We start from the raw sequence: 18087 nt of genomic DNA on the forward strand, positions 1-18087 counted from the left end.
AGGTGGAGAAAATCACCTTAATTAGCTTGATTTGACCGAACAGCTCCATCTTTAAACTAACTGATGTTTGTAAAGTAAATATGTGGTTTGCAGAATGATGAGCTTCAAATGTTTAGTTTGTAGAATATTGAGGTTTTAAGAGACTATTAATATAAAGAGGACCAAAACAGAAAGCTAAGTGTGATCAGTATAATCTGGTAAAGGACACACACACACACACACACACACACACACACACACACACACACACACACACACACACACACACACACACACACACACACACACACACACGTTTGTATTTCTATCCTTGTGGGGACCTTCCATATACTCCCATTCATGTCTAACTCCTAACCCTGACCCTTACCCTAACCCTAACCCACACCAAAACACAGCCGAACCCTAAAGAAATGTTTTTGCACTTTTACTTTTTTTCAGTAACAATAACATGGCCAAGAAAGCACTGTTTCCCCTCATGGGGAACCAAAAAATGTCCCCACGAGGCAGGTCGTGCCAGGTTTTCCTATCCTTGTGGGGACACAAGCATAGAAAAACCCGTACACACACACACACACACACACACACACACACACACACACACACACGCAAAAAAAAAAAAAAAAAAGAAAAGAAAATTAAGACCAGACTAAAAAAGAAAAACCTGCTTCTTCAGCAGGGTTTTCTTTCAAAATAAAACCCTCTGATAAAAACATGTCTAATGGAAATCAACCACAATGTCTTCAATTTCATGTCTATGTTAAAACTTCTAGATCTCCATATGTTCTATCGTGTGTGTGTGTGTGTGTGTGTGTGTGTGTGTGTGTGTGTGTGTGTGTGCGTGTGTGTGGGCGTGCGTGTGTGTGTGTGTGTGAAGTTACTGCTTTTGGTAAAAACAACATAAAAACATGAAAACGGTGTAATTTCCAGGCTCAGATGTGTAAACGTCTGGTTTTCATGCAGCCTATCAGACATAATCAGAAAACTATGAAGTGACCTTTTAAACATTCGGAGCATTTCTCCTGAGGCTGGTTTGGTTTCCTGTGTTGTTCCTGACGTTCTGTGCCTGGGTCCAGGCTGGTCCACTTCCCCTCTGGGAGTGTGACTGATGTACTGATGGGCCTCACGTGTCTCAGAGTGTCTGATTGTCTTCACCTGGCGGCTCTGCTTCATATTGGACGCCTCCGCTGTGTTCTGGCTGTTTGTCTGTCTGAGCTTCGGGGCTTTCCACTGTCTCAGGTTTTCTCCCGCGACCCCAGAATCACATCCAGTTGTCACCAGGAGCCTTGAGGACTGACTGTGGTCTGGATGCTGACAGACGGACAGACTGCGGTGGCTGGACCTGCTCGATGGCTCCCAACGCAGGACGTCCCTCCGTGATCGATTCACTTTGACTCGACTGGTGTGTCCAAGGAAAAACAATTACCGGGACGGCCTGACCCTCCGCTCAGCAGAACAGTGGCGTTTCCATTCTGTGGAACAGAGAATGGAAACCAGAGCCCAGGTTGAGAGTGTGGGAGGACGAGTCCTGAGAATAACCAGGGATCAGAGGCGCTTTGTCTGCAGTGTTTTATTTGGATCAGCGGCTCCCACACTCAACCGGGGGAGGAGAACCGATCAATGTTCCTGAGAAACAGCTGGACGGTTGTTTTGAACTCCGCCGCAGACGAAAGCGGCCACAAAGACACCGTTTCATTAGCGCAGATCTCTGAACATGTGGAGTGTTTCTGATAACATCTGGACGTCGATGCCAGAGCTGAGCCGTTCAGACTGAGAGCAGAGATCAGGACCGTCTGAGAGCCGCAGGCCGAAAGGAGAGAAAACACAGATACAAGCGCCGATCCTGAAATGAGCCGATTCCCGAACCCTGAATGTCGTCCCTCCATCATCTCCTCAGCTTCAGGCCGTAAGAGGCCCTGACTGCGCAACTTTTTGAAAATACTCCGACTCCATCTGCATGGAAATGGTTGAAAACGCAACTTTTGAAAATGCTCCGACTCTGTTTCCATGGAAACGGTTGAAAATGTAACTTTTCGAAAACTCTCTGACTCCGTCTCCATGGAAACGTGGAAGATGCAGCTTTTTTTAAAAACAGTCTGACTGGTGTCCATGAAAACGGGACTTTTTTTCTTTTCCTTTCCGACAAGCAGAGACATATAGCTACAGCAAAACATAAAAAAATCCTCACACAAACAGAAAACAAAACAAAATACACACAAACCAACTCTGGGAGTTGCTTCTCATATCATCCATCCAATAGTCTGTTACATTTTTTTCGTAACTTTTTGTTGCTTATTGGATTCTGAATAAAATCCACCTCTTCCATTTTTTTTTTTCAAAATGTATCTCGTAGCCTCCACCAGTGTGTCGGTTTGCTCCGACTCCATCTCTATGGAAAAAGGGAAAGACGCAACTTTTTGAAAATGCTCTAAATTCTGTTTCCATGGAAAAGAAGGAGAAGGCAACTTTTTGAAAATGCTCCGACTCATCCCCATGGAAACTGGGAAAGACATTACTTTTTAAAAATGGTCCAACTCCGTCTCCATGGGGGGAAGACACAGTTTTCCTTCTCTATGGAAACAGAAGAGAATGCAACTTTTTGAAAATGCTTGAACTCCATCTCCATGGAACCGGGGGAAGATGCTCGCACTCTGCCTCTGTTCAAAAGGGGATTAGAATCTACATCTCGTCTGCCTCCGACCATCAGATGACATGAGAGGACGGACTTCGCTGAAGATGCTGAAACGAAAGGAGGCCGGTCGAGCGCAGTTGCTTGTTTAGTTTGGACAGGAGAACAGAAACCCTGAGCGGCTGCCAGGACCAAAACACACTCCACACACACATTTTAAGAGGCTGTGAGGAGAAATCATGACCGATACAAACAGTTTGTTATTCTGAAAAATGAAAAAAAAGAAGTGTTGGACTGAGAGGACACATTTGTCTTTGTCAAATAAGGAATGTGGAGACAAACTTTGGTATTTTTTGGCATTAAAGTGACTGGTAAACATCCACAGATAGCTGCAAAACACTGCATAAACAACCTCAGACGGTTTGGCGGTTTGGGCCATTATTTCTCTCTGAACTTGAAAACTGAGAGATTTCAGCTCAGATCAAAGCTGGAAAACGTTCCTTGAAGAGTCTGTGAAGCTGGAGACGGTTTGATGGTTTGATGAGGTCCAGCTTCCTGGTGCTCATCGCCGTGTGACGGCTGTGCCGTCGATTTCAATCAAACATGAAACGGCTCCAGCAGGTCAGGGTGAGATCTGGAATCTAACCACCAACCCCCTGTACAGCAAACACACTTTGTGTTTGGTCCAAGCAGAAGCCAGTCGAATAAAAAAGGTCTTTATGAAACACTGTTCTTGGTCACTGAGAAATGTGACTTTTAAGAAAAGGTCTTATTGTGGAAATAGCGTTTTTGACTTCTGGTGATTTTATTTTTCTTTTAATGGGAAAGGTACAGTTTCACTAAATAAAGGTTTTGTTTCCTTGTCATGGTGCTTTGCTCGATGGCACTGTGGTCTGACCACAGTGTACAGTTTGTGTTGCCACATGAAGTTGGACTGTAATTCACCCCACAGGGGGAAGGAAGCTTCAACCTGAAAACATAACCTCGATATTAAAGTTAACGGGAAGTTTGAATCTTCTTCATGTGTTTTAATGAACTGCTTGTTATTCTAATGAAATCCTCCTCCGTCCCTGTTCAGGCTTTTATTAGCAAAACAGGGAAATAAGGACGGAACGGACTGAACAGAGAGAAAAGAAAAGAGAAAGTGTGAGGATGTTTGATTCTCTCTGATTGTCTCATGTCCATTTTTGGTGTGAGGCTGAGAGGCGATCCCTCCGTTACACCGACGAGGCGCTGTGGGTCTGCTCCTCCACACCTTCCCCAGAGAGTCGGTCGATTTCGGAGAGGAAAAAGGAAAAGTCTGCGTCTCCGTGCGGAGGCGATGGCATCGGACCCCCGGGGTGCCTCGCCATCGTGCACGCTCCAGCTGCTGCTAGCCTCCGAGCTAACAGGCCCAAGAAACAGAGAACACGCAGCACAAGCAGGGAACGAGGATGTTTTGGAAAAATGTCTAAGAGAAAACAGATGAAAAACATTTTATCTGCGGCTTCTTCTCTACTGAAGACACTGGAAACGAGCACTTATCCGCTCAGTCGTCACAATATTTATTTAAATGGAAATACAGAGGAAAATTAAACCAAACCACAGAAGGAAATAAACTGAAGAGAAGGCCTTTTTCTTCTGCAACCCATGAAAACATAATCTCAAATATCAGCAATTCCAAAAAGACAAACATTCAATTATTTGACTCTGGGAACTGAAACTCAACTCACGTTTTCTTTATAGAAAAAAAATTAGAAACTTTTGGAAACGTGTCCTTCAGATGCAGCTTTTTCTGTTGTCGCTCTGCGACTCGATCAAACTCTAATCAATCGAACTGGGACTCCGAGTCGTTTCACATGTTCAGGTCTGCCGGTTTGACTCTTAAGGGTTTTCAGTGAGCCGTTCAGGGACGGACTGAAACATCTGGAGGAATGACGGACTGGCGGTTCCCACTGGACCCAGACGATCCTCTTTCAGCGCACGTTAGCTTCACGCTGATGATGCAGCCATGTTAGTGGTTTTCTGACCGTGAAAAAAAGCGACATTTCCAGTTTCATTGGACTTCATTCTGTGTGGAGCTGCTCCGTTCTCTCAGTCACCGCCGATACAGGAGCCGTTTGCACGACGACGCTTCAAATGAAAACGCATCGTCTTTTTGTTTCAGAGAAGTTTCACGTTTACAAGAAAGACATGTCAGTTTACACAGAAAAGCTGAATAAAACATGTAAGATTTGAACATTAGGAGTTCCTTCAATAATGTCTGTGTAACTATGCAATATATCTTAATTTCGCACTTTGCATTCACTGTACTGAAAGATTTTTTTTCAGCTCAGTTTTGATTTTCTTTATATTTTCATATTTGGTTAAAAAAAAAAAAAATCATGTCCAGGGTGTGAAAGATGAAAAACTGACTGGTGTGTGTGACGACAGCAGGACTCTGCAGTGAGGAAATCTTGATGTTCAATCCTCAAACCTGCAGCTCAGCCAGTTTGATGAGGCCCAGTTTTAACATTTCATTTTTGCATTTTCGTTTGAGAAACGTTTCGTCTTCACACGGCAACGTTTTAAAAACGATGCCTGTTTCCATGGAAACGGCAGCGGCGCTGACAGCGACGTGGTTTTCTTCACTCCAGGACCAGAAGAAGATATCTGCTGAATCTGCTTCAGGGAAGCTGGAAACAGATGAAAAGCGGCGGTTTCACTGTCAGATTCTATCGGGAGAGGATCCAGCTGCTCTCTGGATCTGACCGTAAATCCTGTCTGTTGGCGGGTCGAGTTCAGCAGCAGCCTCCCCCGCTGCGAGTCACCATCAGGCAGATGAACCGGAGTTTAGGAAGGAGAGTTATTTTTAGTTTTTGGCCTGGTGTCATTTGTTCTGTCAGTCTCCCTCTTTATGGACTCATGAAGCGGAGCGAGGCTGAACGCCCGGCTCTGGTCCTCCACGTGACGCCTCCAGGACGTCGTCCATCATCAGAGGACGCCTGAGTGGCCGGGATGCTGATACCAGCCGGCGGCGCCGCAACCCGCCTCAACCCGCATTTACAGCCTCCCCCTTCAGCGAAGCTCCCTGTTTGGGGATAAATAAAACTGCACGTCTTCTCACAGCTGGACAGCAAACGTGAAATCTGTTGGTGCGACTGTGAGCTGTGATTCGCTGAACTCATCTGGTCGTTTGTCTTTTCCGTCCCTGGAGAGCCGATGTGTTGAGAACGGATGCTGACGAGCCTGAAACGGACTGGATGTTGGAAATAGCCGGTATTTTTACAGCCTTGTTCGGATTCTGGTGAGATTTGTGAGTCATCTGGAGGGTGAAGGTGCCTTCACGGCGTCCCGAGGCTCCCTGGAGACGAAGAGCGGAAATCCACTGGAAAACCGTGAACTGTGTTCAACAAACTCCTGAATGAAGTGACGGCTAAGGTTAAAGCCGCGGAGGCTGGAATTAGAAACAATCATCACTGCGATCAACCTGAGGTTTCCTCTCACTGTGGAGGAGTCGCAGAGGAGTCGGCAGTTCAATAAGACTCCATGATGGTTCGCTTACTGAGGCTCTGTTGACACGGAAATGTGAAAACGGAGAACTTCCGTAGCATTTTGAAGGTCCTTCCTCCACTCAGAGCCACTGAAAACAATCAAAAGTTGAACTACTGTCTGGCCCCAAGCAGCCCTGGCTGCTCGGTGTTGACCTTGTATGTTTTTTCCTTTGAAATAAAAAAACCTTCTTAGGACACCTGAAGCCTGCTGACCTCTCCATGACCCTTCCATGACCTCTCCATGACCCTTCCATGACCTCTCCATGACCCTTCCATGACCTCCGAACAGCCGTCCACGCCGACAGGAGCTCCGGGATCATGGATCATGTCATTCAGCTTGTTAAGCTTTCCAAAAGTTTCCAGTGACTCTGAGCGGCGTTGTCATGGAAACGGACACCAAACATGATGAAAACAGGCAGAAGAACAACCGCAGGAGACTGACTCAAACCAGACAAAAGTTTTCAAAGATAAATCGAACTTTAATTTTAACGTGTTTCTCATGAATATTCGGATGAAGCTGGTTTTCCGGCTGGTTTTCTTGGATGTGAAAAAGATGAGCTTTCCGCTCGATGTTGCCGTATCAAAGTGGAAATATCGACTGGGATTTATTTGCATCCTGTGATCATGCATTAGCTTGTGCAGCAGTAAATTTGCACCTGTGTCAAAGTGACGGTCGTGTCGTTAAAACGGCGAGCTGGGATGATGAGAACAGCGTCGGCGGGCGAGCCGCTCGCTCCGAACGTCTCATCTATCAGGCGGTTTTCTGCAAAGTGCTCGGTGAGTCAAGAGCCTGAGAGGGTCTGATGCTACGAGTCAATTTGCTGTGGAAAAAAGACGGAATCCATCCGGTTTCAGTGGCGTGGGCGCAGCGAGCGGGAGCTAAAAACATGCTCTCAGCGCCGCATTGATCTGTTTGGCGGCTCTGATGAAGTCTGGGGACGAGCGCTGAGAGCCACTCCGGCCATGAAATGTTAATGAGCGGCGGAGACGGAGGGACGATCCTCGGCTCATCGATTCCTCGTGAACACGGCGCGTAATGAAATAAGTGATGCTGTCTGCTGGAAGAATTATGAACTCTGTGGTGACAGGCTGCAGCTTTTCACGGGCCTGGAACTCGTCTGCCAGGCAGCTAGCTTTAGCAACATTAGCGCTATCGGCTGCTCCACCGTGCCGCCGAGCGGCTCCCCCTCGCCTCCTTTAGCTCTGGCATCAGAAGAAAGCCTGGAAATGGTTTACGGCGCACAGAAATTAGCTTCTCGATGTTTGTACATAAACTGAAGCGGCGCAGGAGACAAGTCTGTAATTACAGCGGTAAATATGTACACAGCCGCTCAGCACGGGCCGATCAGGACCTCTGAGGAGCTGAAATTACCCCTCGGCTGCTTCTTGGCGAGGTTTGATTATCTGCCGCGCCGCGCTTCCTGCGCTGCCTTCCTGTTTACTCTCACGGCGCGATCCGTCCTCCACGAACGCAGCTCGCTTTCTGGACCGCGATGCTGCTGGAGTCAGTGGATTAAACCAAGCTCGTTTCCAACAGGAGGCCTCATTTCATGGAAGATGTCATTATTGGCACCGTATACACACACACACACACACACACACACACACACACACACACACACACACACACACACACACACACACAGCAGTAAACCCCTCTCTTCAAAGCTTCACGCCGTGTTGGTATTTGCAGTAAAGACGGAGCACATGCAGATGACGGCTTCATTTACTCAGGATTTAATGGCGCCAGATGACGGCACAGGTGTTTGAGTCCTGGTTCGGTTGAAATGATTCAAAAGGAATTTTATGTTCGCACTGTAAATTAATACAGACCGGAGTTCTGTAATCTGTCCCGGTTTCACCGGCGAAGTTCATCTGGAAAACATTTAACGTCCAAATGAAAGATAACGCAGCGTCTAATCACCCGAGTGGCGTCAGGCTTTATATCTGCTGCAGTAAAATTCAGAACATTAAAAAAACCAGCTACAGCTGATTTATGCATTCATGCCCCGTTTACGCCATGTTCTTAAGTGAAAACAGAAAACTTTCTTCACCTTTTGGGATCCGTTTACATGACAACAGTCGGAGTCACTGAAAAGGCTTTTTGAAAACACTCTGACTTCGTCTCCATGGAAACGGGGAAAACTTGACTTTGGAGACATTTCATCAGCTGGCTCAGAGCGACTTTTATCAGCAGACTTCATGATGTCTTTTACGTTGGTTCCCTTTTTAAATCCATCTTGCGATCCCTCTTCTTGTTACCTGCTGAGACGCTCGGTGTGTTTAGACGCTCCAGATCCACGGCGTCTCGCTTCGCTGTGGGGATTGTAGGAGCTCAGCGTTCCGTTCAACCAGCACAGTTTCCAGCAGACCCTCCTCACTCAGCAGTTCTAATCCATGCGGAACCCTCCAGGTCCTTATTTATTCATCTGATTTGGTAGATTTCAAGCAGGATGTTCGTGTATCGGAGTCAGAGTTCTTACATAACGAGGCAGTGACTCAGTGTCAGGTCGGGTTTTCATTGTTTAGCTCATTTCTCTGACTCGTCTCCCTCGACCTTTAGCGGTAGATGGATTATGGTCACTGAGAGGCGAAGCAGCTTGAGCTCGCCGTTCATCGACTGGAGGTTTCTGGAATGTGTTTTATTGTCTGATGGTGTAATCGCCACATCGTTCAGGCCGTCTTTGATCACAGCACACGCCGGCCTTCTGGAAACACTGCTCAGCCGTGACGTCTCGTTAGGATCCGATCAATACCGCTCTGTTTGGTCACGGCGGCGATCGTGTGCGATCGTTCCCTCCGGCTGCCAGATTCGGCTGTCAGGACGGCGGCCTCCGTGGGGAGCCGGCATCACGTCGGGCTGATTTACTGCTGTTTGGTCCAGCTTCCAGATGTTTGTGTGTCTTTGTCAGTGAGAGTGGTGAGTCACGATCGGACCTCTGCTTCCCGGACGCCGGCTCGCTGCAGGAAGAGCGTCCCGTTCTGCCGAACTCTGTTCCCCCAAAACTGCCTCCTGGTTGACTCTGACAGAGTTCCACCTGCAGGCGGTGAAGGTTTGATTAAAACACAGGAACATGACAAGAGTTGGAAGTGCTAAAGTCTGCATGCCAGACCAACAGTCGGTGGAAGAATCAAGAAGAACATTACATAATGAAACATTTCAGAGACGGCGGCGGCGGCGGCGGCGGCGGCGGCGGCGGCGGCGGCTGACTGTCTTATGCGGGGCGCTTCATCACACTTCAGTTCCAGCCAAAATTCTGAGTGTTAGCTTCAATACTACGTATGTGTTTAGAAACCACATAGCAAGGGGCAGTTTGGGCAATTTAATTTGATACCATTTATTTATATTGTTATTAATCAGTGATTGGTGGAAATCGCTGCTAAAACCCACCTCCTCGGGGCTCCAGGCTGTTTATCTGCTCTTTTACTGCAGATTATTGTTTACAGAAGATGAAGCTCATACGTTGATTATTTATTTAAATATTTAAATAATACATTTAATTTAAATTTTTTAATATTTATTTTTTTAAGTTGTACTTTCTGATTTTGGGCGGCGTGCAGCGGTGCGGTGGGAGGAGACATTCTATTCTCTTCCATTCTATTCTGTTAAAAGTGCAGGTAATCTATGCGGCATCGAACCCGGTAACTGATACTGGTGTCAGTATCGGTGCATCCCCTCACAATATATTTCCCAGTATATTTCCAGACTGTAAATTGTGCAAAGTTACGATGTTTGACTCCAAAACAGGTATCGATATGTAATCCACTCCTCATTTCGGGGTGAATCTACCGATTTCAAAGTATTTCGACGAGGATCAACGAAGGGTTAAACCCTCCAGGACCCGTTTCACTGGACACCTCCATGAAAAGACGAGTGAGAAGGACTTAACCTGAGCCTCCTGGCTCCCGCTGTGGAAACAGGATGAAATTTAAACATCTGTGAAGGCGTGGAGGAGAGACGGTATTAAAAATACTCTTTATGAAAACATGAGTAGGTGGATACTCGGTGGCGTTCGGCCCGGTTTGACCTGCGGGGTCAGAGCGGAAGCGCCGCGCAGTCAGTGTGATTCTTGCCGGGAATAACAGGTTATGTAAACCAGCAGCTCCAGAATGGATCCTGATGTGAACGAGACAATCTGACGGATAGAAAATCTGCTCACAGTCGGGAAAAACACACTGCAAGTGTCTCAATCTGCTAAATCAAACGCTTCATTAAGCAATCAGAGCCGAGGGGATGAAAAGAGGAGCTGATAAGCAGGAATCTCCAGGCTGTTTAGACTTTCTGATCAGGACTGTTGATAGTGTAACTGACCCACAGACCAGGACGAGCAGTCAGGGAGGATTCATCAGGATTATTAAAGTCTCCTCCTCTGAGTCTGGTTCTCTGCAGAGTCTCCACCTCTTCACCTCAAAACTGACAGATTCCCAGTGGCGGTTGGTGATGATTTTCAAACTCAGCATCAATATGTGTCATTTATCTGTCATAAAATCTCCAGGGAAATTATGAAACTGACCCAAACTGCACATGCTCCATGATGGCAGCTCAGGAATGTGTTTCACTGAGAAACCTTTCCGGCTGCGATTCTGAAAGCAGCGACAGCTCTGATAACTATTTACACGGAGTCCCACACAAACAGCAGAGTTTTCACGTTGTGGAGTTTGATTTTCTGGGCCGATCGTCATCAAGTCGTCACAGAAAACTTGGAAGAAACGAGGAATGTTCCACATATGGCTATTTCCTTCACAAAGGGCTGCAATTAGAAACAAACTGATTCCGCTTCACTCAGACAATAATAATACAACAGAATCACACTGGAGGGTTCAAAGCCCCGTCCTTCCCATCATGACATTTTTATGTTGCGGGGTGGGGGGGTGGGGGGATGGGGGGTGGGTGGGGGGGGGGGGGGCTGAGGCCTCACAGCTGTGGGGATTAAACCGGGAGCCTGACCACAAAAGGAGAAACCCACTCAACTCAGACATCTTTCCTAATACACTTCATTTCACTTCGATTCAGCTGCAACGGAAAGAGTCTTAACATTTGCAGTTTTGTGAGGATGCGACGCGCGTTCTCAGCTCTGCTGCTCATGCCACAAATGCACGCTGCTTACAGGGCTCCAGTTTGATGAAGGCAGCTGATAAAAGATATGACTTTAAATCAGGAAGTGATCCCTGAATTAAACATGGAAAAATAACGAATGGATAAAGAGCTGAAAACAACTAAAACAAGTGCAGAACTAAACCAAAACAAAGGTTCTTTTCCAAAGACCAGAGTGGTGTTTTGTTATTTACCTGCCGGTTTCGGCAGCTGTCAGCTGTCTTCTTCAGAGTGTTTGTCACGTGATGTTCTTTGGAAAAGAACCTTTGTTTTGGATTATAACTTGGAAGACCAATGAACCTTTTTGGATTAGGTGCAGAACTAGTCTAAAATATGTGGATGACTTATTTCGATTGATTAGTGACTGAAAATAAATGGTACTCAGTCACGTTGGGGAGAAAATAAACTGTAATCCATGGGCGGATCATACAATGACGGCGGCCACAGACTTGCAGTATTCTGTGTGTAATAACTAGGGCTGTAAATGATTAATTTTTTTCAACAGTGATTAATCTTAATTAGGCCTAGGACTTTTTTTCAGTATGAAAACTGTATTTTTAACATAGACATTGTATTAAGTTGGTCGACATGGTGCTTTATTTTGAAAGAAAATCCAACAAGGTCCAAAAGGAAATTCTTTCTGTGTGTTTGGTTCCCGATCAAGACGATCTGGTCAGAAATCAGAGGCTGCAGGAAGTCTCCACGCTCAAACTTCAACAATGACTTCAAATTCAACTTTTGAACTGATTGTTTGGACTGATGAATGTTTTATGTCATGGGCTGAAAACCGCCTTCAAATTTAAAACAATACATTAAAAAAAATGCAAATAAATGTGTGATTAATCGTGTTTAACTACGAAAATAATTAGATCAATCGCGAGTTTCTAAGGATCACATGGTGTATAAGGCAGGTTATGTTCCTCTTCTCCTCCAGGAGCCTTTCTTGTTTTGTTTTTTTATCCGTGCTGATTGACGGCTGGGAGCCTCCCTTGTTTATCTCTCGGCATATCTACCAGTCCTATTATTAACGCTGAGTGATTGTGCTGCAAACAGGGACAGAATATCACGTAGTCAGCAGGGAACACGGCTCCTCGAGTGTTTATTGTTCTCACATAATGACTATTGTTGTTCCTTCGCTGTTTGGCTTTGTTATCTGCTTCCTCTGGTTCCTCAGAAATTCAGTTATTCCTCTTAAGAACAAACTGGAACGCAGAACGCAGTCTGTGATGAAACAGGGGACAATCCAGCATTTTCCCCAGGGTGGATGAAAAATGAACACATATTGCTATGAACTTTTTCACCAGAATACATGAAATAGAGGGTTTTTCTAAATGGATGGGAATGTTTTCTTAAATTACTTGGGACTTTTTATTCCCTTATGAATCCAAATAAAGCCTAATTCCTCTCTAAGATGGCCATGTGAACGCCTTAAAACTTTGTCCAGAATCAAGTTCAAATCCGAATACACCGGCAGGTTTATTCTCCTTTGGAAGCGGAATTAAATGCTAATTAGGCGCGACTTCATTCTGGTCGTTCTGCGCATGCTCCGTCGTGATGACGCAATTTTCCAAGATGGCGGCCCGCGGTCCGCGTTTGGTTTCGACTCATATAGGCTGTGTTCGAAACCGCATACTGCCTACTACATACTTCCATACCCATACTGTCCATACTGCATACTCAGTCCATCAGACAGTATGCAAAGTGTTTACACTACAGCGTACTACATAATAACCCACAATGCATTGCGCTCCTCCCCGAGCCGAAATCGACCGGCTAAAGCTGATTTCACTTTAGCTCTAAACTCTTCAAATGTACAACTTTATCGAGATTTATTTTAAATTAGGTGACAAAGTGGTGGTTTAGAGCCGAGTGTGTCGTTTATTTGTCCGAATACCAGCCGTTTAGGATTTTGTTCGGACGAATTCGGCAAAATTCAAGCCAGCCGCAGTGAGCAACGCACTTCAGGTTATTTTCACCAAAATAAAGCACCCCTTTCCCTTTCTCATGCAAAAATACCTCAGTGATAAATCTGTGCTTTTACTTTGAAAACAAGAAGCCAACCTTCCAGCAATATATCTGGCTTCACATCGCCGTTCAGACCGGTGTCCCGTTAAGGCGTCGTAGAGTTTTTTCGGCTCTTCAGCGAAGATCGGCTCGTCGTCTTCGGTACATCATGGTCGCTTTCACCATGGAGTTGTTGTCAGGTGTAAGTGTTTTTTTTTTGTTTTTTGTTTTGTTTTTTACTATTTTTAATCAATGTAAATCCAATCAGAAATCTCTAACATAACATACCTACTAGCACAAAAATTGGAGGGAAAATGATATCAAGAACCATACTCAGCTTGGGAAATGTACATCATTAAGAAACAGTCATTGTGAACTGAATAAAGTTTATTAAAATAAATAAATAAGTCCGCTGTCTGTGGCGTTGCATCTTGGGTAATTTCAGTATGAGTAGTAAACCCACGATGTATACTCAACATTTCTGGCGAACGCAGTATGCATCCCGGAACTTCTCGCATACTCAAAATCGCATACTGTATACTTGTCTCTTTTATGCTAAAAGTAAAGTTGTGAAACAGGAAACAAAACACAAAAAGTTGATTTTAAGAGATCTGAACTGGAAACACACAAGACCAAATTTCATTATTTTTGAATGTTAAAAGATGATTATTTGTTGGTGTTTAAAGGAACGTGAAAACTACAAGTGGAGAGAAAACAAATCCATATTTCAGAGACTGGGGTTAAATATTGTTTGGTGCCCTCGCAGCGTGTGGGATTGAACATCGGGGTGTTTTGGTTTCATCTTTATTAGGCAGATCTTCAGACTGAATGCAGTGTTTCACACTTCGCTCGGTGCGGTTTGGTCGACAAGGCCTCTCTGTTCTGGCGGTCATTAAGAGGAACGTTTACACATAATCCACTCTGAGCTCATTTAATTCCCATCTCTCCGAGCTTTCGGCCGTGTGTGTGTGTGTGTGTGTGTGTGTGTGTGTGTGTGTGTGTGTGTGTGTGTGTGTGTGTGTGTGTGTGAGTGCTCCCTCGTTTCTCGCCCTGCCAGGTGGGACGGCAGTGGAAGCTTGTTTCCAGTAAACTGAAGCTGATTGTTTGGAGGCGGTGAAAACGCCGCCGCGTGTCGGTGTGACTCACGTCAGCGCCGATAACGGACCGTTAAACATCAGGAAGACCCGCCGTGTTTACGGCGACCGTTTACACCACGACGCTGCTGAAAACATGACTTTTTGACAATGCGGCTCCATCGTCGTGTTGATGGTAAATAGCTCTTCTGCCTACAGCGTTTCCATGGAAACACGTGTCATTTAAGCTTTTCTCGAAAAGTGAAACCAAAAACAAAGCATTTCTTCTGAAAACGTCGCGCAAACGAGGTCTTTAAATGATTTTTTTCTGGGTTTGACTCTGTGTGGAACTCGTCACGCTTTCAGCAGGACGTCAGTAAACTCAGGACTGACGTGTGGCGTCCGGCGGCAGGCGTCGACCTTCGCTGCGTCCCGGCGGAGTCGAGCTCGGGGCCGCAGTCACTCGGTCTGTCCTTCTGTGTGTCCGTGCACTGGAGCCTGCGCACGTCGCCGAGCTCTCGGCCGCTGTGTGAACCAGACACATGCGGGTCGGTCGTCTGGGACGGTTCCAGAAGGGCTGGGGGGGACAGACAGGTGGAGGTCAGCGGGTGACGGAGGAACGATCCAGAGACGACTGCAAATCCACCAGATTCAAGGCAGGAGAGACACTGAAGCCGAATGTTTAGTGAAAACAGAAAGATTCTGATGTGCTGAGCTGCTTCCTGCTGGGCTGATGTGGGCAGAGCCAAACATCTGCAGGCTGCACAGGCCTGCATGGTGAACGAGGCCTTCATGAACGGTCTGGACGCCACTCTGAGCCAGCTCGGGTCGTTTCACCGGCAGAAAGACAAACGCTTCAACAGGCCGCCGCCGCCGCTGCAGGTGGGAGGCGGAGCTGTTTCCGGTCAGGTCTCCACTGCCGAGGTGCTTCCGAGCAGGAGCACAGCGAGGCCACTGTTCCGCTGCTTCCTGAGTGCAGGCGGGCACCGAACCCCTCCTGCAGGACGTGCAATTACAGCTAAGTGGCTCGCTTCCTGTTTTCCTGCTAAAAGCGAACTTTTAATGGACATGTTGCACATCAGCAGTTGCATTTATAGCAATTCAGTTCAATTTAAAAAGCTGAAAGAGCATTAAAAATGGAAGTAATTGGAAATATTAAAGCAAACACGATTTTTCTCATCTTCTAAATGAGCAGCGATCTTGTTTCATCAAAAGTTAAAGACAGTAATTAGTTATTTAAAAGAATTCACAGTGTGAATGATGAATATATTTTGAGAAACCTTGAAGCTCCCTAATTCTCACCATCTGAGTCTCTCTCTGTGCTTGTAAGACCTCAAAACTTCCATCCATCTGTTTTAAATACACATTTCATCACAACAAGCAAATACCAAATATTTCTTTATGATTTTTCAGCGACTTCTGTTGAAGATGGGACAGAATGTGCATCTTGTATTTATCGGTAGAAGGATCAGGAAACTATCTTGACCACTGGTGGACTTCGTATGAGTCAGATTGAGCAATAAACACAACAAACTGTTAAAATGTGAAAGCTGAATTTGCTGTTTTCATCTTGAACATGACACTGATGCCTTTTTTTCTGCTCTGTTTACTTTTTGTTTACTTCTCCAAATAATTGATGATTTACTGTACAAACCCTCAGAAAGGGATGCATTTCATGGCTCCCATTAGAAACCGGTCTGGACCAAATAGAAGAGCCCGGAGGCCGTCAGACATCAGGAAACTGTGTTTTTCATTTTCCATCAGGATCCCGCTCACGCCGCTCCGACGGCGCAGCGAAGAACTGAGAGTGATTCAGACCCAGAAAACGTGAACTGATCACATGGAAACCTTCGGCCTCAGTGTCAGAGTCGGTCATGCTTCAGGAAACAGTGAGAAATGTTTGGCAGCGGCTGGACCGGTCGGGTTACGACGGTGACGACACGGATAACGGATTCTGGAGATGTTTATTTGAGAACTCTGCATAAAAATACACAAGAAAAACGATGAGATTGTGTGTTTGTTGGCCAGAAGTGTTTCCTGTTTCAGTATTTTGGAGGTGAAGCTGAGACGTCGCTCACATGACTGATGGAAGATCTCATCCAAACAAAGTCTGTGGGAGTTGTGTCAAAAACACACACGAGGCTACGTGGTGAATTTCCCCGTAGTTTGTTGTACCTGAGGATGACTCCACTGTGAAACAGCACATCTAACCACTACACCACTGCGCCGTTCGCTGATAAAAACCACAAAACCTTCGTAGAATTTTGTGGGTCCGCTGCTGCCCGGAGTCAGCGAAAATGCAAAACAACTGTCAAGGTTTAACTTTTTGGAAATGCTCCGACTTGGTCTCCATGGAAACGGGGAAAAAAGTAACTTTTCAAGCATGCTCCGGAACAGTCTCCAATTAAGCGAGGAAAAATGTAACTTTTGAAAAACGTTCCAACTTGGTCTCCACGGAAACGGGACAAAAGCTCAACTTTTCAAAAACGCTCCTACTCCATTTGTTCTAAAATGCTGTAATGCACATGAACACCATGACCGTGGCAAACAGCTGTTCTGCACGTGCTCAGTAGATGGACAGATTCTGAAATGAGAACACAAACAATGTGTTTTAACATCAAACGGTCTGTTCAACCGACTTTATCCAGTTCAGTCTGCCGGGATTCTCTCTCTGATTCCCTGCCTCCTCATTCCTTATCGTCTGGCCCGGTTCGCTGTCCCCCCTTTTGTTTATCTAAAAGACCACAGGACTCTTTCCCCTCTTCTGATGAGGGTCCAGCGTCCCCACGGCGCCGCCGCCACCAGGCCGGGTTCTGGAGAACCGAAGACTCCCTGCAGGTCGGATCCTCCGGTCTCTCTGTGGGAGTTGGGAGGCAGCAGAGGAGGCGTGGCTGGTTTCTGCCGGGCGGGAGGAGGCTGCCCTCAGGCTGGATACTGTAAATGACTCCGGGAGGCGTGCTGGCGCGGTACTCGTGTAAGCATCCATCATCCCGGCCAGTACACGATGCCACATTACCGTAATTAAAAGCAGCAGGCTTGTTTTGCTCCTGAGACCTCTGCTGGAAATTCACAGAATATTTCACATGTAATGAAGCCGAGCTGCAAACACATGAGCGAATAATGTGGAATTTATAGACTCACTGTAAACTAGATAATTGCACGGACTGACTTTATCAGCTTTATTTATGGCGCGGCGTGGACGAGGAGGGCTCAGCGTGGAGGGCTGTGCAGCGGTCGGCCTCGCCCCGCCGCTGCAGGGGAAACCGGTCCTCCTTCTGCTGAAGCTTCTATCCTGGGGGAGTTTAGAGATAAAAGCCCAGAGGGGGGGTTTTCTGACAATCAGCAATAAGCAGCTCTCCAATTATTAGTTATCGGAACCAATCAGGTCCGATTTACTGAGAATCTGGTACCAGGTTGCACTTTCGTTTTGCATGGGTGTGGCGGGTGTTTCACTAGAAACAACACCATGAGGGACAACACACTCAAACAGGAGGATCCAGATCCTGTTTGCCCCTGAACAATCATCGTTTGCTCGCAGTCAGCTTGACGTGACTGAATGAACATCGGGTCAACGCAGGAACAAAAGCATGGAGGTGGATGGGTTGTTTAGAGCTCTCATTAACTAAACATTAGCATTTCTGCAGAAGTCTGAGCTGGTTTCCACCAAAACATTTCCAGATGACAAAAATCACATGGTGTGTTTTTCATACTAAATCTATGAGAATAAACTGGCTCCAGTTCATTTTAAATTCAAGATCATGTTTATTCAACAAACTC

This window comes from Salarias fasciatus, chromosome 4, assembly GCF_902148845.1.
Source record: "Salarias fasciatus chromosome 4, fSalaFa1.1, whole genome shotgun sequence".
Classification (NCBI taxonomy): domain Eukaryota; kingdom Metazoa; phylum Chordata; class Actinopteri; order Blenniiformes; family Blenniidae; genus Salarias; species Salarias fasciatus.